Raw genomic sequence first — 21,226 nt, 5'->3', positions numbered from 1 at the left:
TTCCCACCTCCTTTTCAGCTGTTGGATTTTCCAAGGGCTGGGAAATTCAGGCTGCAGGCTTTAAAATTAAAACTCTCTTTAAACTGGAGGCACACGTACAGCCTTATTAAAAGATTTTAGTGATGGACCCTCTCTCCAGAGAAGCAGCATAGTCATCCATCTCTGTCAAAACCAGGAGTGGGCACATGGAGATGTGGTTGGGTTCCATCCAGATTTTTACATTTTTGATACCCCACCACCTCACCCTCCAACAGTTCTCCACCTGCCCTGCCCCTCCTGAGAGGTTGAAATTCCTCCTACAGTTTACTGCACAGAAGGAAGCCATTCAGCCCACTGTACCTGCGCTGGCTCTTTGAATCAAATTAACCTGTTATAATTGCAGCAAGTGAACACAGGAGGGAGTGAGATCTGTTTCATATGGGTCTAAAATTTGCTGTAACAGTTTATCAGTGTTGTCAGTTATTTATTCCCATGCAAATGCTTATGACTCAAAAATACTTGATCACTAAATTTCTGAAATTGAGAGCTGATAACAACACAGTGAGGGCAACAGGGTATCTCCTTAATCAACAGGATTGTAGGATGATAAAAACAGCAAAGACTGAGGAGGATAAATTAAAAGGGGGGAATTCAATGTTAAATCAGGTACAATGGAGAAATAAAGAAAGGGAAAGAAATATTGGATTAAGTGAAAGAGAGAAAACGAATGTGTAAGAAAAAAACAATTTTAAAATTTTACATTTTTGAAATATTATAAAACAATATAGAAAGCAAAGAATGAGACTCCAAATTTTAATAATTAATTTTTGGTGCCAGAGAGATTTATCACTTAATTAAAGGATGCTTATGCTTGTAATTGTAATATCTGTGATGAGTTTAGTTCATAACTGCTGCACAATTACACTTCATGCCATACAATGCAATTCAACAGTGAAGTAGACAGTGAAATGCCATCTTCACAAATTAGTGGTGGAGCTGAACATCTTGGAGCAACTTCTGTTATTCATATTTAGCCACATATCTGCTCCTCTGCTGAAGTTGCTGTGCCACTTGCCCATAAATACCGGTGAATGCCATTAGCCTCACCATTATTTTGACAGCAAATTAAGGCCGTTCTCCTCTCTTGAACATGTTGTGTTATTCCACAAGTGTCTGTAATCCTCCAGTTCATTAGTTAAAGGAAGACTTGCATTTATATAGCGGCTTTCAAAACTTCAGGAAAACCTAAAATGCTTCACAACCAATATGTACTCTTGAAGTGTAGTCAGTGTTGTTCTGTAGGGAACACAGAAACTAATCTGGACACAACAAAGTCTCACAGGCAGCAATGAAATCAATGGCCAGGTGATCTGTTTTTGTGGTGTTAGCTGAGGGATAAATATTGGTTCAGGCACAGGAAAGAACTCACCTGCTTTTCTTCGAATATTGCTACAGGATCCTTTACTTCTTCCTGGAGGAAGTATCTCTGCCAGTGCAGCACTCCCTTAATGCTGCTTCTTCTCCTTCTTAAGCAGTCCCTCAAGGTCAAGAATGGCTTACTTCCATTCCAGTTCAATGAGTTTTGAGATGGCTGATAAGTGTGATGCATGACCTGCTGACCCTGCCACATGCAGAGCAGGTGGTGCTTGGCCAGTCAGGTAGATGAGTTGTTTGGAGGTTTGTGAGTGCTCTCTGACACCTTGATTTTGCCTTGATTGCATGTTCCCAATGAAACCTCTGGATGTTGTTTGGTGCCTACCTGAATTAACCTTCTCTCCATTCAATATTGAAGTGTCAGCCTAGATGTCGTGCTCATCTCTGGAATGGGACTTAAACCCTTGATCTGCTGACTCAGAGGTGAGAATCCTATCACGGGACCAAGGCAAACACTAAGGCTGGGAATTTTTCATTTTCAGGGCTCGTTGCTGTCCTGCGCACGCGTAAAATCTGGCATAATGACGTCGGGTTAGCAGTCCACTTATCATTTTAAAGAAAATCCATTATCAGGAAATTGAGCTTGTTAACAAGCCAAATTACCTGAATATTGTGCTGCCTGTGCCATAATGCAGTCAGTGTGGACAGGCAGGCAAGTGTGGGGAGTCCACTTTTTCACCATCTGAGGTTAGAAAGCAGAAAGGAAGTGGAGTTACTAATTTTGGGGATGACCTGTGTGCATCAGGGGCACCTCTCCCCAAGATAATGCCCCACCTTTGTGCCTCCCCATCTGACCTCCAAAATTTGCACCCCCACCCACTTGAGCCCCCTACCTCCCTTCGGTGCCCAATCCCTCCCTGCCTAAAAACCCCGGACTCACCTGAATCCTAGTTCTATGGTTCTATTCTGGAGGGTTATGGACTAGGTGCAGGTCAATGGAATTGGCGGAATAATATTTCGGCAAAGACTAGAAGGGCCGAATGGCCTGTTTTTCTGTGCTGTAGTGTTCTATGGTTCTATGGTTCTAGTTGTCCAGGATCCATTACTCTCTTCTATGAGGTTGCTGCAGTCTGGATCCTTGTGCCCACACCTCCTTCCCTCTTTTAAGTTCTCCTCATTAGAGGACCCGCCTCCTGAGCGGACAATGCCCATGCTGGGTGGGCATTGCCAGTCTGAAGGGTCCCTCTCCAAGATGCTTCCTCCAACCACCCCACTCCACTCCTTCTCAGCTCCCTTTGAATGCACCCAAGTGCCAGCAGCCAGATGGCACTATGGAGGCTGGACCCCAATCCCTGGCACCTGAACAGTTGCTCCTCGCTGCAAAATGCTCTAGCTGTGCAGGCAAATGGAATATATTGTAATGGGAATGGAATATAAAAGTAGGGAAGTTTTACTGCAGCTGTACAGGGCCTTGCTGAGACCACACCTGGAGTACTGTGTACGTTTTTAGTCTCCTTATTTGAAAAAAGACGTATTAGAAGCATTTCAGAGAAGGTTCACTCAACTCATTCCTAGCATGAGGGGCCTACCTTATGGGGAAAGGTTGAACAGGTTAGGTCTATACCCATTGGAGTTTAGAATAATGAGAAGTGATCTTATTGAAACATATAAGATTCTGAGGGGATTTGATAGGGTAGATACTGGGAGGATGTTTCAACTTGTGGGAGAGACTAGAACTAGTGAGTACATTTTAATGATAAGAGGTCTACCATTTAAGATGGAGCTGAGGAGAAATTTTTTCTTTCAAAGAGTTGTTAGTACATGGAATTCTCCTCCCCAGAAAGCAGTGGAGGCTGGGTCATTGAATTTATTCAAGGCAGAGTTAGACAAATTTTTAATAAACAGGGAAGTCAAGGGTTATGGGGGTGCAGATGGCAACATGGAGTTGAGGCCACAACCAGATCAGCCTTGATCTTATTGAATGATGGAGCAGGCTCGAAGGGCTCAATGGCCTACTCCTGATCCTAAGTCCAATGTTTTTATATGTTCCTGTGAAGACGAACTGTGCCAATGCCACTTCATGCAATTTCACCCCCATGCTACATCCAAGGTCATCGTAAAGGGTTGGAAAATCCCAGCCATCAACTCTGTTCATCTCTCCACAGATGCTGACAGCCCTGCTGAGTATTTCCAGTATTTTCTGTTTTTATTTCAGATTTCCAGCATCTGAAGTATTTTCTTTCTTGACAGTCTGTTTCCCCTGAAAGGATTCAGGGTTCTTCTGGTTTCTTAAGGAATGTGAAGGGAGCAGCCGATAGCACCTCTGTGTCCAATTGTTGAAAGGGGCTCTTAATGGAAATCTCCCGAATTCACATTAGGTTTTAACAATGGAGATCAGGTATTTGAAATCAATAGAGTGGGGAACCAGGAGCCAGTAGAGGATAATGAAGATGGATGTGATTGGTGTTTGTGACATTGTGTAGAATAGACTGATCCCAACGTCACCCAGCACCCATGCAAGCACTTTAGTGCCACAAGGTAGTGATTGCGATTGGGGCTGTTATGAATTTTACTTCTCCCTAACCCACTGAAGTCAATAGTAGTGGCCATGCAACTAAAACCAGCTGAGATAAGCTAATTCAACAGGTCAGACCATGAACCTGTTCTATGTAGTTCAGTTTCAAACTAAAGCAAAATGGTGTCTACTCCCAGTGCAAGATCACCACCAAGAGGCATAGAAACATAGAAAATAGGGGCAGTAGGTCATTCAGCCCTTCGAGCCTGCTCTGCCATTCAATATGATAATGGATGATCCTCTATCTCACCGCCGTACTCCCGTTCTCCCTCCATATCTCTTGATGACTTTAGAGTCCAGAAATCTACCTATTTCTTCCTCAAATATATTCAGTGACTTGGCCTCCACAGCCTTCTGTGGTAGAGAATTCTACAGGTTCACCACTCTCCAAGGTGAAGATGTTTCTCCCCATCTGAATCCTAAATGGCCTACCCCTTAGCCTGAGACCGTGACCCTTTGTTCTAGACCCCCCCAGCCAGAGGAAACATCATCCCTGCATCCAATCTGTCCAGCCCTGCCAAAATTTTATACGTTTCAATGAGATCCCCTCTCATTCTTCCAGTGAATACAGGCCTAGTCGACCCAATCTCTCCTCATACGACAATCTTGCCATCAGTCTGGTGAACCTTTGCTGCACTGCCTCTATGGCAAGTATATCCTTTCTTAGGTAGGGAGAGCAAAACTGTACACAATACTCCAGGTGTGATCTCACAAAGGCCCTGTATAGCTGCAGTAAGACATCCTTACTCCTGTACTGAAGTTCTCTCGCAATGAAGGCCAACATGCCATTTGCCTTCTTAACTGCTTGCTGCACCTGTATGTTTGCTTTCAGTGATTGGTGTACAAGGACACCCAGGTCCCTTTGTACATCAACATTTCCCAATCTATCACCTTTTAAATAATATACTGCCATTCTGTTTTTCCTACCGAAGTGGATAACTTCACACTTATCCACATTATACTGCGTCTGCCATGTATTTGCCCACTCACTCAAATTGTCTAAATCACCTTGAAGCCTCTTAACATCCTCCTCACCACTCACATTCCCACCAAGTTTTGTGTCATCAGCAAACTTGGAAATATTACATTTGGTTCCCTCATCCAAATCATTGATAAATATTGTGAATAGCTGGGGCCCAAGCAGTGATACATGCGGTACCCCATTAGTCACCGCCTGCCATTCCGAAAAACATCTATTTATTCCTATTCTCTATTTCCTGTCTGCTAACCAATTCTCAATTTATGCCAATATATTACCCCAATCCCATGTGCTTTGATTTTGCACACTAACCTCTTATGTAGGACTTTATCCAAAGCTTTCTGAAAAATTCAAATACACCACATCCACTGGTTCTCCCTTATCTATTCTGCTAGTTATGTCCTCAAAAAACTCCAGTAGGTTTGTCAAACATGATTTCCTTTTCATAAATCCATGTTGACTTTTTCTAATCCCGTTGATATTTTCTAAGTGTCCTGTTATCACATCCTTTATAATAGACTCTAGCATTTTCCCTAAGTAGGCAGTAAGTGTCACTGCAGTGATTTGTGCACATTTGGAATTTGTTATAATATATACTTGTACATGGCAACTTTCACTTAGTGAAATAAAACAAGGCAAAATCTGGCACCTGGCTGGAATTGGGGGAATATTAGAGGAGGCAACAGAAGTTGAGTTTGACAAAGGTGGAGTGAAAGAGGCACAAAACATAGTACAGAATGGTGATAGTTAATGAGTCGGAGATTGTTCAGTGTAGTGCTTGGGAAACGTAACAGAAGAGTCAAAGGTGGGAAAGGTATGGATAAGGATTTCAGCAGCAGTTGGAAAGAAGGTGGCTGATGTAGTGTGGAGCTACAAAATGGAAAGCAAATGGAATGTTGTTGTTTAAAGTAAGGATGCTTTGCTACAATTGTACATGGCATTGGCGGGACCATACCTGGAGTAGTGTACAGTTTTGGTCCCTTATAAGAAAGGAAATCATTGAATTAGAAACAGTACAGAGAAGGTTCACTCAATTTTTTTTTTATTATTCATTCATGGGATGTGGGCTTCGCTGGCTGGGCCAGCATTTATTGCTCAACCCTAGATGCCAATGAGAAGGTGGTGGCGAGCTACCTTCTTGAACTGTTGCAGTCCATGTGGTGTAGGTACACCCACAGTGCTGTTAGGGAGGGAGTTCCATGATTTTGACCCAGCTACAGTGAAGGAACGGTGATATATTTCCAAGTTAGGATGGTGAGTGACTTGGAGGGGAACTTCCAGGTGGTGGTGTTCCCATCTATCTGCTGCCTTTGTCCTTCTAGATGATAGTGGTCATGGATTTGGAAGGTGCTGTCTAAGGAGCCTTGGTGAATTCCTGAAGTGCATCTTGTAGATGGTACACACTGCTGCTATTGTGTGTCAGTGGTGGAGGGAGTGAATGTTTGTAGATGTGGTGCCAATCAAGCGGGCTGCTTTGTCCTGGATGGTGTCAAGCTTCTTGAGTGTTGTGGGAGCTGCACTCATCCACGCAAGTGGAGAGTATTTCATCACACTCTTGACTTGTGCCTTGTAGATGGTGGACAGGCTCTGGGGAGTCAGGAGGTGAGTTACTCGTCATATGATTCCGAGCCTCTGATTTGCTCTTGTAGCCACATTATTTATATGGCTTGTTCAGTTCAGTTTCCGGTCAATGGTAACCCCCAGGATGTTGATAGTGAGGGATTCAGTGATGGTAATACCACTGAACATCAAGGGGTGATGGTCGGGTTCTCTCTTGTTGGAGATGGTCATTGCCTGACACTTGTGTGGCATGAATGTTACTTGCCACTTGTCAGCCCAAGCTTGGATGTTATCCAGGTCTTGCTGCATTTGGACATGGACTTCTTCAATATCTGAGGAGTCGTGAATGGTACTGAACATTGTGCAATCATCAGCGAATGTCCCCACTTCTGACATTATGATGGAAGGAAGGTAATTGATGAAGCAGCTGAAGATGGTTGGGCCGAGGACACTACCCTGAGGAACTCCTGCAGTGATGTCCTGGAGGAGATGACTGACCTCCAACAACCACAACCATCTTCCTTTGTACTAGGTATGGCTCCAACCAGTGGAGAGTTTTCCCCCTGATTCCCATTGATTCCAGTTTTGCTAGGGCTCCTTGATGCTACACACTGTCAAATGCAGCCTTGATGTCAAGGGCAATCACTCTTACCTCACCTCAGGAGTTCAGCTCTTTTGTCCATGTTTGAACCATGGCTGTAATGAGGGCAGGAGCTGAGTGGCTTTGGCGGAACCCAAACTGGGTATTAATGAGCTGGTTATTGCTAAGCAAGTGCCACTTGAAAGCACTGTTGATGACCCCTTCCATTACTTTACTGATGATCGATAGTAGACTGATGGGGCAATAATTGGCTGGGTTGGATTTGTCCTGCTTTTTGTGCACAGGACATACCTGGGCAACTTTTCACATCACCGGGTAGATGCCTGTGTTGTAGCTGTATGGGCATCTATCCGGCTATGTTTCTGGAATGAAGGGGTTATCTTATGAGGAAAGGTTGTACTGGCTGGTCCTGTATTGGAGTTTAGAAGAATGAGAAGTCATTTCATTGAAACAGCTAAGACCCTGAGGGCACTTGACAGTGTGGATGCTCAGAGGATGTTTCCTCTTGTGGAAGAGAGTATAACTTTGGGACAGAGTTTAAAAATAAGGGGTCTCCTAGCTATCTAAGAGGAAGATGAAGAGAAAATCTTTCTCTCAGAGGGTCACGAGTCTGTGGAATTCACTTCCCCAGAAAACAGTGGAGGCTTGGTCACTGAATATTTTTAAGTCTGAGTTAGATAGATTCTTGATTGACAAGGGAGTTGACGACACAATCAGATCAGCTATGATCTTATCAAATGGCGGAGCAGGCTCGAGATTCCGGATAGCCTATTCGCATGCTTGTATGTACATATGTTCGTATGATGTTTGGTAATAAGGTCTTGTAATGGATTAGGTGTGAAAGAGAACAGAATGAATATGCATTTACACAGTGGCTTGTCAGGTCTCAAACTCTCTCAAAGTGGTTCATAGCCACTGAATTATTGTTGTTTTAAAGGCCAACCCAGCAGCCAGTTGCACACCATAAAACCCCACAGCAAATGAAATGAACGACCAAATTTGCAGGGCTATAGGAAAAGAGAAATGGAGTGGGACAATCTGGATAACTTTTTTAGAGGAACAATGGGTTAAATGCCCTCTTTCTGTGCCGTATGAATCTTAGAATTTGTTTCTCAGTGGCATTGGTTGAAGGAGGGATGTTGGCAGAGACACATTATGCGTTTCAGGGTGCAGCTAAAAGTTGAGCAAGATATCAAAAGTGTGAAATTTTGGGTTCAAATTGAATAGCAGAGAAGAGGGTGGTGTTGAGAGAGTTGAGGAACACCTTCTCTCAAGAACTCAATGAGCTGCCTTTGTGTTATTTCAATGTTGGCTTTTCCATGAAAGTTATGAAGTGCGGAGAGGTAAGGCTGGGTAACCTCAGCACATTTTTAGAAATTTGACTCCTTGATTTATAGAAAATATTGTAGGCAGGCAAAGGAGGAGGTTAATAATGGAACCTGAGGGCACACCAAAGGTAGCGAAGCATAAATGAGAATAGGAGTCATTTGAAAGATTTGCTACCTAAATTGAGGCATGTTTGTAATGGATCCATGAAAGGATGATGCCTTGGAAGTGGGCCACCGAGGAGAGATTAATGGAGGAGGAGAATGGGGAACAACCGCGTGACAAGGTCATAGTCACAGTCAGTGACCTTGACCAGTGTGGTTTTGATGTGGGCCAGGTGAAAGCCAGACTGCAGTGTTTCCAATTGAGAGCAGATAAAAAGTTGTTAGAATTTAAGAGGCACTTAATTTAGTGCAGGGGTGGATTTTTTCACATGGAGGTGCTTACAGCATTTTTGAACGTTAAAGATTGGAGCCATATTTTATTAAGCCTTGGACTGACACACACAGTTCATTATAACCTAATTACTTTTAAGGTACTGATAGCTCAGCAAGTGTTAATGTTCAGATCTCTAAAACTCAGTACTTGCATATATATGATGCCTTAATATCTCTCAGACATTAAGCAAATACAGCAGCTGCGCAGGAGCAATAATAAGTTCCAGGCAAGAAAAGACCTTCCATCGATCCGCGGTATTCCCTTTATGCATTTCTAATAATCCTTAAATCCCATATTTTGACAAAAACCTGTCCTTTTTGAAACCCTTCTCTTTGATTGGTTGAGGTGAAAATGTTGGCTGGGACAAGAGTGAGGGGAAATCATCATTGGGTGAACTTCCTGTTCATGGTCAAACAAGATCTGTAAAATTCCCCTGAACTGGCAGTCTCCGTTTGACGTAGAATGTCAAAACTCAAAAAGCTGTACTCAGTACCTCGGTGTTGCACATGAATGTGAGCTGCGAGCTCATGCTTCTGTTCCAAGTTACAATCTTCAGCCTGAGAGGTAGGACTATTTTCAAGTGAGCCCAGCTGGCATATCGTGTTGAACAAGGGTTAATGTGAGAATAGCTGTGGTCTGCAGAGATGTTTTACTGCTCTTCTCTGCTGAGTGAGCAGGTACTGAATGACACAGTCGTGGGGTGTTATTTTCTCTCTGTCCTGTTTACAGAGAACAAACTAGAAACAATGATTATCATCCTATTGGTTGAAACATAACCAGGCACCATAAATGACATGTGACAGAATGAAATGGAATTTGGTTGTGAGCCAAAGATGCTTGTAGAATGTTGGATGACAAAAACAAGCAATATAATGGTCTACAGTTCAATAGGTTCAAAGCTTGTTTTCCTAGACCTAATTTCACCTTTTTTTGAGTCATGTTGGGGCATGATTCAATAAGGACGGATTGCTTTCAAGTCCAAGTCACTATTCTTCATGCATGTGACCAGCCATTCAGAGTCAGTGTGCGATTCATCCAGAGTGGCATCACATAGAATTTAACTCCTTGCGAGGGTCCTTGAATAGCAAACAGGAATCCAGACCGCTCTCTCAAATCCACAGGGGCTAAGGTAAAATTGCAGTCCTTTGCACTGCCACCTTGACTGACTTGTTACAAGCCGTGACTGAAACTTGGATCTTCCTGAATTTTGCTACACTGACGTTGCCATTGAATGGAATCCTGCAGATAAACCTCAGTACAAAGGCTGTGCAGTACATGCACTTCAATCGTCAGACTCTTTTCAGAGTCACAGTGACACACGCTAGGATAAAGTACCGCAGATCTCACATGCTTCTTCTCAAGAAATAGAAAGTAGACAGACCTCTAACTTCATTTTGTTCATGAAACTGAAGATCTGAGCTTGTTTGGTGGTTTCTCGTACTTAGGTACATCAGTCATTGGCTAAGTTCTTTCCTCCCACAGCAACACCATAGGGTTTCCAAATCTGACGAATTCTCAGACACTGGGAGTAACAATCACCGCTGAGACAAACTACAATCCATGGTACATAAGCAACTTTTCTAGCCCTGACAATCCATGCATCAAAGCAGCTCAATCCTATTTGCAGTAATATATTTCTTAATTATTACATTGTTCTGTTTAAATGTTGTGGACCTGGACGTTTGGAAAGGGCTGTTCTTAACACTATTGCCTCATTGGTGGAATCTAAAAATTTGTGAGTATTGGCAGTTCAAGATTTGCACAATTAATGGGGATGTGGAGTATAGTTATGCGTTGCCCTTAGACTGAAGGGTATGAAGCTATCTGCCCCACAAAGGCAAAAAGGTTGGGCATCATTCAAATACCTCATTGTATTTTGAAGTTTAATTCCATTTCGCCAACCCACAATCCCTGAGAGCGAAGTTTTCACATATGACAGAATAAACATTCCAATTCCATTATTTTCACCCTTGAAAATACAGGAATCATGCAGGAAGTTTTCTGCAGCTTGTCATTCTTCTTCTGGCAGCACTACTTGTTGGAGAACGGGATAGATACATACAAGCATACGAACAAGGAGCAGGAGTAGGCCATTCAGCCCCTTGAGCCTGCTCCGCCATTTAATAAGATCATGGCTGATTTGATAGTAATCTGAAATCTGCATCCCACCTCCTGTCGATAACCGATCACCCCCTTGCTTACCAAGCATCTATCCACCTCTGCCTTAAAAATATTCAAAGACTCTGCTTCCACCGTCTTTTCAGGAAGAAAGTTCCAAAGATTCACGACCCTCTGAGTGAAAAAAGTTCACCTCATCTCTGTTTTAAATGGGTGACTATTTTTAAACAGAGACACCTAGTTCTAGATTCTCCTGCAAGAGGAAACATCCTCGCCACATCCACCCTGTCAAGACCCCTCAGGATCTTAAAAATGTTTCAATCAAGTTGCATCTTACTCTTCTAAACTCTAGCAGATAGAAGCCTAGTCCTCATAAGACAACCCACCCATTCCAGCTATTAGTCTGGTAAACCTTCTCTGAACTGCTTCTAACACATTTACATCCTTCCTTAAATAAGGTGACCAATACTGCACACAGTACTCCAAATGTGGTCTTAAAAACTAGTGCCCTGTATAACTGAAGCATAACGTCCCTACTTTTGTATTCAATTCCCCTCGCAATAAATGATAACATTCTAGTAGCTTTCCTAATTACTTACTGTACTTGCATTCTAGCCTTTTGTGATTCATGCACTTGGACATCCAGATCCCTCTGCACCTCAGAGCTCTGCAATCTCTCACCATTTAGATAAATGCTTCTCTTTTATTCTTCCTGCCAAAATGGACAATTTCACATTTTCCCACATTATACTCCATTTGCCAGATCTTTGTCCACTCACTTAACCTATCTATATCAGTTTGTAGCCTCCTTATGTCCTCTTCACAACTTACTTTCCTACCTATCTTTGCATCATCAGCAAATCTGACAATCATCCCATCAATCCCTTCATCCAAGTCATTTATGTAAATTGTAAATAAGTTGAGGTCCCAGCACAGATCCCTATGGCATGCCACTCATTACATCTTGCCAACCTGAAAAAGACCCATTTATGCCTACTCTCTGCTTCCTGTTAGCCGGCCAATCTTCCATCCATGCCAATATCCTATCCATGCAATAACCTTTGATATGGCACTTTATCAAATGCCTTCTCGAAATCTAAGTGCAGTACAACCACTGATTCCCCCTTTATCCACAGCACATGTTACTTCCTCAAAGAGCTCCAATAAGTTGGTTAAATATGATTTCCCTTTCACAAAACCATGTTGACTCTACCTGATGACCTTGAGTTTATCCAAGTGCCCTGCTATAACTCCTTTAATAATAGCTTCTAACATTTTCCCTACGACAGATGTTAAGCTAACTGGCCTGTAGTTTCCCACTTTTCATCGCCCTCTCTTTTTGAATAATATGGAGTTACATTTGCTATCTTCCAATCTAATGGGACCTCCCCCGAATCTAGGGACTCTTGGAAAATTAAAACCAATGCATCAACTATCTCACTAAACACTTCTTTTAAGACCCTAGGATGAAGTCCATCAGGACCTGGGCTCTTGTCAGCCCGCAGGTCCAACAATTAACTCAGTACCACTACTGTGGTGACTGTAATTTTCCTGACTTCCTTCCCCACTTCCATTTCCTGGTTTATAGCTTCTTCTGGGATGTTACTTGGGACCTGTGGGACCAGCTGCCCCATGGTACCTTTCCAACCTGATTATTTTCCCACTTCAACCTTGATAGTAGGTGTTGACAGATTATTTCACCACTGAGCTGATCCTGATCCTACTCTCATTCAATATCCATATATAGACATCTTCAGTAGCCATCACTTGACAGTGATCAGAAACTGAAACTAATTAATTTTCTCCTCCCCAGCACATGGAAACTGATGGGATGGAATGGAAACAGAACAGAGCAAACATCATAACTATAATGTGATTTTGTTTTCTCATGGAAATCACTAACCCTTCCAAGTCATATGAGACAGAATAATGAAGAAAATAAGAGCATATATTTGAAAATTCAGACCTTTGGTAGGCATTTTACATTTTTGAAGTTTCTAGAAACCCTAATGAAAGAAACAGCCTGTCCAGTACAAAGCAGCCTTTATATAATGTGGTAATTGGACCCAAAAACATGATTCATCTCCACCATAAGCCCATTCAAATGTAAAGAATGCTGGTTGAGCAGCTAGATGTATAGATGTGATACTGGGATCCAAGGTACATAAGCCAGGGAAGGATGATAATTCAGTCCCGGCTGTGAAACTATTTTTATGTCAATTATTTTTTCTGAAAGTTGACTCCTTCCTCCCTGTTTCTCAGCCACAGCAAAAACGAAGAGACCTCAAATCCAAAAGAAAAGCAGTGTCTAACACCTATCTTCCAGGAACAACTTCTCCACTCAACCACTTCGTCTCCAGATCTCAGCATAAAACCTCTCTCAACATTGGCCAGTTCATTACTGTTGATCAAGTGTCACCACCTTCCACTTAAGAACATTTGGACCCCTGCACCTGCTCCGCCATTTGATATGATCATGGCTGATCTGATTGTGGCCTCTACTTTCCTATCTATCTCCTATACCCTTTGACTCCCTTGTCAGTCAAGAATCTATCCAACTCAGCCTTGAAAATATTCAATGACCCTGCCTCTACTGCTGTCTGGGTAAGAGAATTCCACAGACGAGTGACCTTCTGAGAGAAAAAAATTCTTCTAAACTTTGTCTTATTGTTAAACTATCTGCCCTGGTTCTAGTCTATCTCATAAGGGGAAACATCCTTTCTGTTGTGCTATTTTAATGATATAATACCTTGGGCTTATTTACTTATTACTTATTTACAAGACACAAGGCACTAATCACTCATAAGGGATTTAGCAAACATGTTGTGAGTTCATGTATTCATGAGAAAAGTTATATATGAAGGCACCAGAGCTGTGTATGTGCTTTGCTCAAAGCAAAAGTGAAACTAATACTGGATCATATGACACATTTCCCTTCTAGTGATGTCATGTTGATATCCCTTAAAGGCATATTACAACACTTTCAGCATCCACCCTGCCAAGTCCCCTCAGGATCTTATATGTTTCAATAAGACCAACTCTCATTCTTCTAAACTCCAGTGTATACAAGCCCAACCTGCCCAACCTTTCCTGGTCAGATTTGATCGTGCATGACACCTGCAACTTTCAGATTTGCTGAAATTGGCAGCCAACAAACCCTGAGTAAAAGGAAATTGGGCCTACCCAGCCATCAGGCCTTCTCTCCTCTTCCAATAAATCCTGGGTTAATCACCAGTCTTTTAGCTCCTGATTTAGGCCTCAGCCTTTGCTGGATGTCAGACTGGGCACTGCAGTCATTAGCTGCAAATTATAGCTTGGTCTCTTCACTTGCATATAAACTGGTAGCACTCCACCATTGCCTCCTGCCTAGCACCTTTCCACTCAAGATTGGTGCCTAACTCTGCTCTCATATGGCCCTACCATATACCCTTCCTAAACTTTGCAATAGGTTCATGTAATTTTAGGCTATTCTCCACATCCCCTCAAATGCTCATTTTTCACTGCTGCTGCAGAACTGTGTTCCTGCCCCCAGCTTTAATTATTAATTTGCAAGCAGTTCTCATCCCAGCTCCCCTCTCTCCACCTCCTCTACTTCTGATCAGGCCATGCCCACTTTTTCCCTGCCATTCATTATGGCTCCATTCCTCATTCCTCCCACTCAATACTGTTTGCCAGCCAACTTTATCTTATGTCTCCCTTTCGAGTTTCAGTTTAACTTAAATTTATTTATCTAAAAAAAAACCTTTTAATATAATTACAAAGCATCTACAGCAAGCAAACAGGCCATTTTGCCTAACCGGGCTATGTAGTGTTTGTGCTGGACATGAGCCTCCTCTCACCCCACTTCATCTAATTCTTTCATCATATCATTCCATTCCCTTCTCCCTCAAATCCTTATCCAGTTTTACCTTAAATGAATTTATTCTACTCGCTTCAACTTCTTGCATTTTCCACATTCTTTCCACTCTTTGGGAAAATAAGTTTCTCCTGAATTCGTATTGAATTTATCGATGACTATCTTATATTTATAACTTTTACTGTTGGTTTTCATCAGAAGTGGAAATATCTTCTCTATGTCTACACTATTAAATCCCTTCATAATGTCAAAGACTCCTATTAGGTCTGAACTTAGGCTTCTTTTTTCTGAAGAAAAGAGCCCAATCCCATTCAGCCTTTCCTGATAAGCATATTTTCTCAGTTCTATATATATTATATACAATATGTTTACTCTGTACTCTATCCATCTCACATTGAAGTTAAGTCAAATCTTTTATCTTATCAGCTTTGCCTTTGATAGTCCAGTGCGTTTATCTTTTACTGCTCATTATCTTTTGCAGATTTTACATGAAAGCTAACTCTGTTGTGGCCGCCTTTTCTCAAGTGTCCTCCTATTTTCATGCCAGTTATTTGTCCCACCTCATTTTCCAGACCTAAATTAAACAATTGGCGGAATTTTCCGTGTCCGCTGGCATTGGGTGTCATGGCAGGCGTGAGCAGACAATATGGTGGGAGAGCTAAAAATAGGTTCACAACGTCGTGAAAGCAGTTTGCAATCATCCGCTCCGCCCAATAATGGCAGGCCGTGTTTCCCATTGCCACGCGTCGGGAACTTTACTGTAATACATCTGCATATCATTATAAGCCCAGCTCACTAGAATCATTCCCTGATGCTGGATCATCCGAGTATGTCAGCGTGAGTGCACGCCGATGTGTTTCACAACAGCAGTTATAAGGTGTGCACCTGGCGGGCTGCACTTCGAGGGGATCTCGGAGGTGCACTTGCAAGGGTCACCTGTTGGACCTCAAGGCTGAGGCACTGCGCATTGAGGGCACAGGCAATTCACATTTTCCCGGCTGGCTGACAGAGTGGTGCCAGGGCAAGGGCTGCACTACGGCTGAGGCAATTTGGGGTGGGACAGCGCACTAAACTCTGGCCACCCAAATGGTGGCCAGCACTCTCCGGGATGCGTTAAGGGGCCTTCAGACTTAGCCAACAGAGGTTCTTAGCACTCCCAAACTAACCCACACATTTCTGTCTTTCATCCTGCAGGAGGAGTGCATCAGGATCTTGGAGTCTGATGACCTAGCCAAATGCCTCATGGTTTACAGAGAGTGGAGGCGATGGAGAAGAGGCGCCTGACTGTGCAGAGGGGGGAGCACACACACCACAGAAGAGCCACAGCGAGCCGTCACTGGTCGGCGACTAGCTAGACCCAGGGTCTATGGACGGCACTTGTCGTTCCTGCAAATGACCAAGAACTAGTGTTGCCGAAGACGGCACATGTCGAGGGAACTGGTCGGTCACGTATGCCACCTGCTGCAGGGTGTAGTGCACAGGCACATGGAGGGAATCCACTGCCATGGGCCGTGAAAGTGACCACAGTGCTCAATTTTTACACCAGTAGCTCCTTTCAGAGCTTCACAGGTGACCTCTGTCTGATGACACCCGCGTGGTGGCTTCAGAGTGCAGCAGAGAGAAGGTACAACAAGGCTCAGGCTGCAACTCACACCTGGTGGAGCAAACCATCTGAATGTAGAAACTGAGGTTCCGATGCCTGGACTGGTCTGGTGGAGCCCTGCAATACTGTCCACAGAGGGTGTCATGCATTGTCGTCACCTGCTGTTCCCATCACAACCTGACACTGCAACGTGGAGAGGAACTGGCTGAGGAGAAACTGCACCTCTCCTCCAATGAGGAGAACGTCAACAGGGATGAGGGTGAGGAGGTCCTTGAAGGCAAGGATGACGGTGATGAGGCCCTCGCACTGGCCAGATGAGGCAGGTGTGCTCAGGAGGCCCTCATAGCTGCTCAGTCATGGAGGATAATGATGGCATGCAGTGAGGAGACACCATAGATCCTCACATTGCATCTGTGAACGCTTGACTCCTGTCTGGCTGACGGCAGCGCACATACCCTCTGTGATAATGCTCATGTCGTGGAGACACAGCGGCTGCCCATAATCCCTACATTCCAGGAGGATGCTGACGACATGCAGTTGGGACTCTCCACAGATCCTCACATAGCTTATGTGAATGTCTTACTCCTGTCTGGCTGATGGCAGATCGCTTGCGCTCTGTGAACAGGGTCATATCATGAAGATGCAGTGGGGAAACTTTAACTTCTCCTGATCCCATGGCATCCTGCATGAGCTGAAACCTTCAGGACCACACTGTCACCGGACACAGATGTTGGAGAGATGGGGGTCAGCACCACTTTAAAGGTGCTGAGAGCACAGAGAGAGAATGATGGAACTCTGTGCTGCCAGCCCAGAACATTCTGGCAGCAATGATAAGCCCCATCGAGATGCAGGCACGACTGTTGTGTACAGGGACTGTGAAGGCGCACCATCAGGGCGCTGCGAAGGTTGCACAAAGCACAGGGAGGAGGCCCTGGACTGAGACACCTGCCTTTATCTTGTGCAGGGACCAAGGTTTTACATCTGAATGACACGAACACTGCTCATCAGAACAAGGAGCCCGAGGCATGGATTCATTCTCGGGAGTTTATTAACAAAGTGAACATTGCGATCCTGAGGCTACTCTAAAGCTTTACCCTACCGAGGTGTATGTCTCTGCGCCGGTGGAGCGTTGTGTGAGCACTGTGATGAGTCTTCAATGAGAATTTCAGCAGATTCCTCTTCTGAGGTCTTTATGAGGCTTGAGTCCTGGGTCGTGGACCCCTTCGGCTGTTTTCCAGATGTGCCTGTGAAAGCAAGGAGAGATAATTAGTGCATGGCAGTGGCCTGTGAAACAGGATATGTCACTCACAGCATGGTTGTCTGATGGATGTTGCACTGCTGGTTCCTCACTTGGTTGAGCATCGCCGACTTCCCCGTCAGCACAGGAACGGTCCAGATCCTCGCTGGCCAGCTGGATGGCTCTATTTTCAAAGTCTGTGAGGACCTTGATTTTAGGCATTCCTCCACCAGTCTATGACCTCTCCCTTTTGTTGTGCGCCAGCTTGTCCTGCAAGAAGACAGATGGAGAGGGTATAAGCAGGACGCCTGCCAGGCCAGGTGATAAGTATGCCTGGCATGTGTGGGTGTTGAGTGGTGCTGTGGATGGGATGAGGACAATGAAGGTGTCTGTGTGAGAGACTGAATAATGATGTCCCTTGAACTGGCAGTGAGTGAGATCCCTGTAGATGTGTGATATGTTTGTGAGTATGTGGTTTGAGAGTGATGAGAAGAGTGACTTACCTTGGCAGAACGGAGATCATTCATTCTCTTTCGGCACTGGGTGGCTGTCCTCTTTTGCAGGGCATTGGCACTGACCACCGCTGCCACCATCTCCCAAGTTGGATTGGCGATGTTGCTGCCCCTCCTGCAGCCAGAGAGAAGGTAGAGGACATCACAGTGGGCCTCCACAGCGTCCAAAAGGGATTCCAGTGTCGCATCACTGAACCAGAGGGCTGCATTCTTCTTGCCTTTCAGGGCCATGTCTCTTAAGCAGCAGTCCTGGGCTGAAAGCACTGAAAGATGTGCGCATGGCTGCACTTTAAATAAGGCTCCTGGCATGCGAAAGTGGCAAAGTGAAGGCATGGTGGGTGAAACGGAGGCCACCCGCCAGCGAAACGGCGTGTTTCCTGGGAATGCATGATTAATGAAGCAGGATTGGGACAATATGGCGTGAAAAGTCGCCATTGCGGCCTGCGGGTAAAACGTTCTTTTTCTCTCCTGCTACCTCACTTAGTGTAAATTTGGGACGATACTGCCAAGTTTGTTTGACTGAATGGTCTTGGTCTGTAATGTACTCAGTTGCACCGAGTTCTTACCAATGGAGTTATTGGAGAAACTGTTAGCCTCACAGTTGTTACATTGTTGGATGAGGCACAGGGCAGTGTTGCAGCCCAGATTGGGTCACTGACTTCAGGAGAGGAGGGGGGAGGTGGAGAGCATCGCTACAGTAAACAAACTTAGTCAGGAGATATTGCAATTTCCTAACATACTTTGCTGCTGTGTGTTTCTCTAAGTGTGTTGACTGACAGTGCTGGCTAGTGACCTGGTGCCATTGAATATCAGACTTGTGCCCCAGTAAATCATTGCTGCAGACAAAGTCCAGTCTTATCAAAATCAGCCAACAGTAAACTAGAAATGTCAAATCTGAATGCTTCAATGGTTAGAACACGCAGAACCCGAGTGAGCAGAGCCTGTTAGTTCTGGTAAGCAAGCAGAAGCTGCTTTTTTTTATTGGTTTAGTGATGTCAGTGCCTTCTGACACCTGGCCTCTCAAATGGCAGCAACAGCAGAGTAAACTTGTTAGGTTTGCTAAGGCCAGCTCCGTTTTTGTTTTTGCTGGCTATCCTTGATTGGCAGAAAGAGCAGCCAGAGCTTCTCGAGACACCCCCAGCACCCTCCAGCACAACATCCACTGCCGCCTCCTCACCTACCCTACCAGAGTGCTGCTGTAACTGAGAAGGCAAGTCGGCAGCTTATCTTTGATGTCAGGAGGTTGCAGGAATTTCCTTCGCAAGTTGTCTGGTCTGAGGGGGCCATGACTTTTGGCACTCAACTCCTTTGGTATTTTTCTTTTCTGGTTGATGCTAAATTCAATCTTTAGAAAATGACACAAAAACAGAAAATGCTGGAAAAACTCAGCAGGTCTGACAGCAACTATGGAGAGAGAAACAGAGTTAACGTTTCGAGTCCGTATGACCCTTCTTCAGACCTGTTGAGTTTTTCCAGCATTTTCTGTTTTTATTTCAGATTTCCAGCATCCGCAGTATTTTGCTTTTATCTTCAGAGAATGACATCGGTGCTATTTTGATGTCACTCCCATGTCAAGTAAAATGTGAGTGTTCCACAAGGGGAGAGCACGATCCACAACGTGGATGTTCTCGCATCAAACACGAAGGGGACAAAGAGCCGGAGTGGCCAACTACACTGCCATCTCCCATACAACCATCTTCAACTTTTCCTGCCATGGCAACACATTTGATTGAAGGAAATCAAAGGACCCCCCCTCCATAATTCCACCATCATTTTTTAATAATTGAAAGTATGTGGGCATAAGTGACAAGACCAGCATTTATTGCCCATCCCTGGTTGCCATTGAGAAGGTAGTGGTCAGCCTTCTTCTTGGACCAAGTGTAGGTGCTTCCATATTGCACGTAAGTCGTAAAGTCATAATCCAGTCAGTCCTAATCCACCATTCTACCCCATAGCTCTGTAAGTTTAATTCCTTCAAGTGCCCAACCAATTTCCTTTTGGAATCATTCAGCATTTTGACTTCCACCACCCTCGTAAAGATTTTGAGCCAGTGACAGTGAAGGATTAGTAATGTATTTCCAAGTCAGGGTGGTGTGTGACTAGGAGAGAAACTTGCACATAGTGGAGTTCCCACGCACCTGCAACCCTTGTCCTTCCACGTGTTTGAGGTTCCGGGTTTGGGCAGAGCTTTCAAAATAGTCTTGTCACCCCAGTCCTTTTTCTTGTGTTCCTCAGGTGGCCAGGTGGAAAACACCAGCAGAGGAGGCATGGGAACATGTTAACTTATATTTCCCCTGAGCATAATGTATTATTTGGTAAAAGCCTAGAAAGAGGCAAGGCAGAAAATGCCTTGGAAGATGGGGAGAGGATTTTCCATTTGCTCTGCATGTAACTATTCAACATAATATAGGTCAGCATTGCCCCAGCTTTGATGCCCTTTATGTGCACCGCACAGTTCATGTGGAGACCAAGTCCAGTCTTCACACTGAGGACACCCTTCATCATGTTGTGTGGCACTACCACCGTGCCAAATGGGATAAATTTCAAACAGATCTAGCAACTCAAGGCTGGGCCACCATGAGGACCTGTGGACCATCAGCAGCAGCAGAATTGTACTCAACCACAATCTGTAACCTCAGGGCATATACCCTAACAATGTTAGAAATGCAGGTCTCATTACCAGTAAATCATGACAAGTTTCAAAGTGAATTGAGAGCAAGTAATGCTCACTGAAGCCTGTACTTAAGAGCTAGGTTTTTCCCTAGTAAGTGGGCTTTGCTACTGAACAGGGAAAGGATCCAGAAGGGAAGTGCGGAAACTGATATTGGTCCTGAACTATTGTATAATAAAACAGTTGTGATCCACGAGGTGTCTTCTGCAGTCTGATTCGGTAAATGAATATCCACCTCTTAAATATTCCCCTCTCTACCATTACCATCAAGCCAGGGGATCAACCCTGGTTCAATGAAGAGTGCAGGAGGGCATGCCAGGGGCAGCACCAGGCATAGCTAAAAATGAGGTGTGAACCTGGTGAAGCTACAACACAGGACTACTTGCGTGCCAAACAG

General features: G+C 44.2%; 2 long non-coding RNA genes across 2 annotated transcripts in view; one reads left to right on the top strand and one right to left on the bottom strand.

Moving 5' to 3' along the window:
• Window positions 1-1,776: 1,776 nt before the first annotated feature.
• LOC144679369 (uncharacterized) overlaps window positions 1,777-21,226 on the bottom strand; it is a 42,470-nt gene continuing 23,020 nt past the window's right edge. Inside the window, exons 2-3 of the long non-coding RNA XR_013576334.1 lie at window positions 2,017-2,095; window positions 1,777-1,909 (exon numbers count right to left, since the gene is read on the bottom strand). This is a non-coding gene — a long non-coding RNA (uncharacterized LOC144679369). The remainder of the gene's footprint in view (window positions 1,910-2,016; window positions 2,096-21,226) is intronic.
• Window positions 19,003-21,226, top strand: part of LOC144679368 (uncharacterized) — an 81,900-nt gene continuing 79,676 nt past the window's right edge. The window contains exon 1 of the long non-coding RNA XR_013576333.1: window positions 19,003-19,111. This is a non-coding gene — a long non-coding RNA (uncharacterized LOC144679368). The remainder of the gene's footprint in view (window positions 19,112-21,226) is intronic.

Source organism: Cetorhinus maximus, chromosome 4 (genome assembly GCF_964194155.1).
Source record: "Cetorhinus maximus chromosome 4, sCetMax3.hap1.1, whole genome shotgun sequence".
In the NCBI taxonomy this organism is placed as follows: Eukaryota; Metazoa; Chordata; class Chondrichthyes; order Lamniformes; family Cetorhinidae; genus Cetorhinus; species Cetorhinus maximus.
The sequence above is the reverse complement of the archived record's forward strand: the minus strand, read 5'-3'. Positions and strand labels throughout refer to the sequence as shown.